Genomic DNA, 5,856 nt, shown 5'->3' on the forward strand with positions numbered 1-5,856 from the left:
TTACATTCTGAAAGATTTAAATTTTTGTTTGATTCAGGCCTTATTAAGAATAAAGTTCCTTCCTTGCACACCTTTGATGTATCTTGTGTTTCTTGTTGCTTAAGTAAAAGTCGTACCTTACCATTTTCTCACATATCTGTGCATGCTACCTCTCCCTTCAAGCTTATACATAGTGATGTTTGGACTACTTCTGTCTCCTCTTAGCTTAGATACAAATATTTTGTGGCATTTATTGATGATTGTACTAGGTACACATGGATATACTTTCTTCGCCACAAGTTTGAGGTGTTCCCAACATTTAAGTTGTTTCATGCTATGGTGCGGGTTTGGTTTCAATCACAAGTGCGTATTATCCATTCGGATTCAAGGGGAGAATACACTGATGGGGATTTTTATCCTATTTGAAGGGTCGTGGAATAAAAGTGCAACGAAATTGTCCAAATACTTCTCAAGAATGGTGTGGCCGAGCACAAGAATGGACATATCCTTAGTGTTGTGAGGACATTATTGCAGGAGTCCCATACTCTACCTTCCTTTTGGGTAGAGGCAGCTAGTATAACTGTGTTTTTTATCAACTATATTCCTTTCTCAGTTCTTGGTAATATGTCTCTCATTTAGAAGTTATTTGGTCGTTCTCCAGATTTATCTATGCTTCATGTTTTTGGATGTGTACTTTGTTCATCTTCCCTCGCTTGAACGTTCTAAATTGTCTGCACAGTCTGTCATGTGTGCCATTGTGGGTTATAGTCCTTACCACAAAGAATTTCTTTGCTACGACCCCTCTATTCGTCGCATTCGTATATCACGTAATGTTGTTTTTCCTTGAGCACATTTCATTTTTTGCTAGAATTGCTAAACTGTCTGCACCATCTATTTCTATTTTGCCAAACTTTGATTCACATGATGCTCCACCCCCTTCTGTTGAGGACTTTCTTGTCTTCTCTTGCAAGTGGCTACATGCTCCAACCCATGCGCCTACGACTCTCCTTCATCCCGGTTCAAATCATCATCCTACCACTTATCTTGTTAGTGATACCTCTACTTCAAACATTCTTCATACTTCTATTCCTCTTTGTCGTTCTACTCGTATATCTAGACCTCCTAATTGCTATGGTTTTCCTAGCATTACTAAACTGTCTACACCATCTATTTCTATTTTGCCAAACTTTGATTCACAGGATGCTCCACCCCTTTCTGTTGAGGACTTTCTTGTCTTCTCTTGCAAGCGGTTACATGCTCCAACCCATGCGCCTGCGACTCTCCTTCATCCCGGTTCAAATCATCATCCTACCACTCATCTTGTAAGTGATACCTCTACTTCAAACATTCTTCATACTTCTATTCCTCTTCGTCATTCTACTCATATTTCTAGACCTCCTAACTATTATGGTTTTCCCTTAGACCATAACTCTTTGTCTGTTGTCTTATCCTCCACAGATGTTCCTTGCTCCTACCGGGAAGCTAATAGTCGCTCTCATTGGAAGAAGCCATGGATGCAAATATTCATGCTTTCCATGAGAATGACATTTGGGATCTTGTGCTTGCTCCTCAGATGAATCCATTGTTGGGAGTCATTGGGTTTACAACATTAAGTTGAAGTCTGATGGATCTCTTGATCAATACAACGAACGTTTAGTTGCCCAAGGATATAGTCAGCAGTATGGTATTGACTATGAAGAAACCTTTGCTCATGTTGCAAAGATCACCACAGTCCGTGTTCTTTTAGCAGTGTCTACTGCTCATTCTTAGACCATATGCCAACTTGATGTGAAGAATGCCTTTTTTCATGGTCAGTTAAAGGAGATGGTCTACATGAAGCCTCCTCCTGAATACTGTAGTGATCATTCTTTAGTATGTCACCTCAAAAAAAATCTATATGGTCTAAAACAAGCTCCCCGGGCATGGTTTGAATGCTTTCGTGATGTTGTAGTTGCTGCTAGATATAGCCAGAGTTCTTCTGATCACTCTTTATTTGTTAGGCGATGGCCTCAGGGTATTATAAGTCTCCTACTATATGTTGATGACATGTTGACTGGGAATGATGCTGAAGGCATTCATGAATTGAAACTATTACTTCATAATTCCTTTCACATGAAGGACTTGGGCCTTCTCACATATTTCCTAGGATTGGAAGTACATCATAGTGATCGAGGGTATTTTGTTTGTCAGCAGAAGTATGCCTTTGACCTTGTTAAATTTGTTGATCTTAATGATAAAAAGCATGTTGATACACCTATGGAAATAAATCTTAAGTTATGCATTCAAACATTAATAAAAAATGAACAATCTCAAATCCTTCCATTTTCTATTCAAGAAAGTTGGGATCATGTCTTAGTGGGCATTCTGGTGACCCAAACTTTAAGCTATGCATTTGACCTTGTTAAACTTGCTGGTCTTAATGATAAAAAGCATGTTGATACACCTATGGAAATAAATCTTAAGGTATGCATTCAAACATTAATAAAAAATGAACAATCCCAAATCCTTGCCTTTTCTATTCAAGAAAGTTGGGGTCATGTCTTAGTAGGCATTCTGGTGACCCCAACTTTCTTGAATAGAAAAGGCAATGATTTGGAACTGTTCATTTTTTATTAACATTTGAATGGTTGATAAAGAAAATTAGATGACACTCACAGGACATTTGTGTCGTTTCAAATGTCACTTAGACGGTTGGTTAACGTCTGGTATTAGATTGGCACATGTTGAAAGTTAGGATATTAAATTGTTGTGTTTTAAAGTTCGGGGACCAAAGTGGCACTAGGCCCAAAGTATAGGGTACTAATAAGGAATTTTCCATTATTATTATTATTATTATTGTTGTCGTCAATCCCTATGCACCTCCTGAATTATTATTATTATTATTATTATTATTATTATTATTATTATTATTATTATTATTATTATTATTATTATTATTATTATTATTATTATTATTATTATTATTATTGTTGTTGTTGTTGTTGTTGTTGTTGTTGTTGTTGTTGTTGTTGTTGTTGTTGTCGTCAATCCCTATGCACCTCCTGATGTATAGCTGGATGTCGTGTTCTCAGCATGCTCTCACACTTTTGGCTTTTAGCAGATCCCATTTCAAAAGGAGTTTGGATATGCTGACCACAACACATTGTTGGCCATACTCATTCAACAACACATTGAGAATATCGGCGACCACAACACAACTGATATTCCATTTGTGTAGCTGGGTGAATGTGGCCAGTCATGTATTACAATCTTTAGATCCATTTCTATCTCTTTCAAAATAGAGATAGAAAATAGGTTTTTATGTCTTTATTTTGTTAAAAAAAATACAAGCATGCTAAGTAGATATGGGCTGTTTTCATTGGTTAAACAATTAACAAAACATATTGTCATATGCCAACATGAGTCAACTATCATCCTCCTTGAATAGGATTGTTTCCTCTTTTAAAAAAATGCAAAAATTTTTTTCACCCTATGATCTGTTCCTCATAGAACATTTCTTGCACCAACCTCACAACAATTGCCCTGGTGCATTAGAAACATCTTTCATATTTATATATTGTCATTCATGAGAACATATTCTCGATGCACGAGAAAAAGTGGTGTGAGGTTTATTATGTGAAGAAGAATGGAAGATGTTCCCATCCCAATACACAATTGAGATGAGTTGTAAGGTTACTGTGAGACACACTCTGTGATTGTGACGAGCAAATTCGATTTGGCCTAGTATCAAGTTCAGCTTACGTCAGAGCAATTAGAGTAGCCTTTACAACCTTACATTGTGAATATCTTCATACTTATATGCTTTTTTTCATGGAGAGATATTCCAAATACAAGGTTACAAATGGCGATTGGAGCGGTGTGGACACAGGCTTGCTTGAGGGAAGCCGATCTCCCTAGTATCAAACTGTCAATAGCCCTTATGCTTTTCTTCATGCCTACTATTAGTATAAATAAGATATTATATTTTAATAAAAATAAAAAGAATCAGGAAAAGCAACCTTACAACTGTTTAACCGTCAAAGTACTTCTCGTAAAAGTATTTTTGTAAAAGTGCTTTCGTAAAAGTACTTTTGCCAAAGTGCTTTCATAAAAGTACTTTTGCAAAAGTGCTTTCATTAAAGTGTTTTTGTAAAAATGCTTTCATAAAAATACTTTCGTAAGTGTACTTTTATGAAAGTGTTATAAAATTGCTTTCATAAAAGTACTTTTATAAAATTCAAGTAGGGATACTTTTGGAAGAAAAAAAATTGAATAAGTGCTTATTGTATAAGCACTTAAAAAAAGCTGGAAATTTGGGCTTAAAAATAAGTCCTTACTTTTAAAATAAGCACTTACTTCAGACTTATTTCCCAAATACCAATAAGTGCTTAATGGCCCAAATAAGCACTCCCAAAAATAGCTTAAGAATAAGAAAGAGTAGGGGAGGTCACTGGTCACGAATTGAGCTTTTTACAATCCATTCGAGTTTGGCTCATGAATAGCTTAATTTGGCTTAATCTAAATTGAGCTTCAAGCTAAGTTCAAGTAAAATATAGGCTTGTTTGTTAATTGAATCAAGATCGAGCCTAATCAAACTTATATTATATAATATTTTTAAATTTTATATATAAAATAAGAAATATTTTTATATATACTCTTTTATTTTTTATATGAAGTTTAGGTTATTATTGAAGTCGAGCTGAATCGAACTTGAACATATAAACTTTTATAGCTCGGATTGAGCTTGAAATTGCGGTCAAGCCTCAAAAAACCAGAATTCAAGCTCAGATCCGCATCTTGAATATATCCCTAGATATTATACTGTTCAGACAATTGTCTTTTAATCCAATATACCCTTGAATAATGGTATTCTGCAAATGAACAAAATACCACTGACCTACAAATGAGGGATTGGTTGAAGTCATAAATTGTTAGGCATTAGGAAATATCAATGCCAGGTTTATTTTGAGTTCAATGTTTGGTATCGGTGCATTAAATGGAAGTTCATAAGACGATCTAATATTGATCATTCCCAGGCAACTCAATTTTAATATTTGGATTTCGGTATTTAATATACAAGCTACAGCCACATCAATGCGCCTCATTGCTTTACACTATATTGGTCAACTGATATTTTCTATGTGCAGCTGAGTGAATAAGACCAGCCATGTGTTGCGGTCTTTAAATCCGGATTATTTTTAAAGGAGATAGAAAGTAGGTTTTTATATCTTTATTTTATTAAAAAAATGAAAAAAAAAAAAAAACAACAAGCATGCTGGGCTGATGCGTGGGCTGTTCTCATTGGTTAAACAAACAACGGAACAGCTTGTCATATGCCGACTTGGGTTATCATCTATCATGAATATGACTGTTTCCTCTTTTTAAAAGACGCAAAAGTTTTTTTACCCTACATGTATGGATCTGTTTCTCATTGAACACTCCTTCCACCAACCTCACAACACTTGTAGTTGTGCATCATAAATATCTTTCATTTTTGTATTCCCAATGCTTGGGTGAAAGCGCTGTGAGGTGTGTTCTAACTATGAAGAAGAACAGAAGATGTTTTTAATACACCACTGAGATGAGCTGTGAGGTTGCTGTGACCTATGAGGCACGCTCTGTGACTGTAAAAAGCAAATCCAATTTTGCCTAGTGTCAAGAGTCCAGATATGCTCCACACAAAGCATGGCTCACACGACCTAACAACATGTCCTGGCCTAACATCGAAAACACACATCCCATACTTTTATTTGTTATTCATGGGGACATCCCATACTTTTATTTGTTATTCATGAGGTGCACTATGTGAGGAGCATGTCTCAATTGGAACGGGATCTGTTCCTTATATTTGGGCGCTTCACATGCATATCCACATTGCATTGGAAATATCTCGTGTAA

Source organism: Nelumbo nucifera, chromosome 2 (genome assembly GCF_055504915.1).
Source record: "Nelumbo nucifera cultivar China Antique chromosome 2, China Antique-T2T, whole genome shotgun sequence".
NCBI lineage: Eukaryota > Viridiplantae > Streptophyta > Magnoliopsida > Proteales > Nelumbonaceae > Nelumbo > Nelumbo nucifera.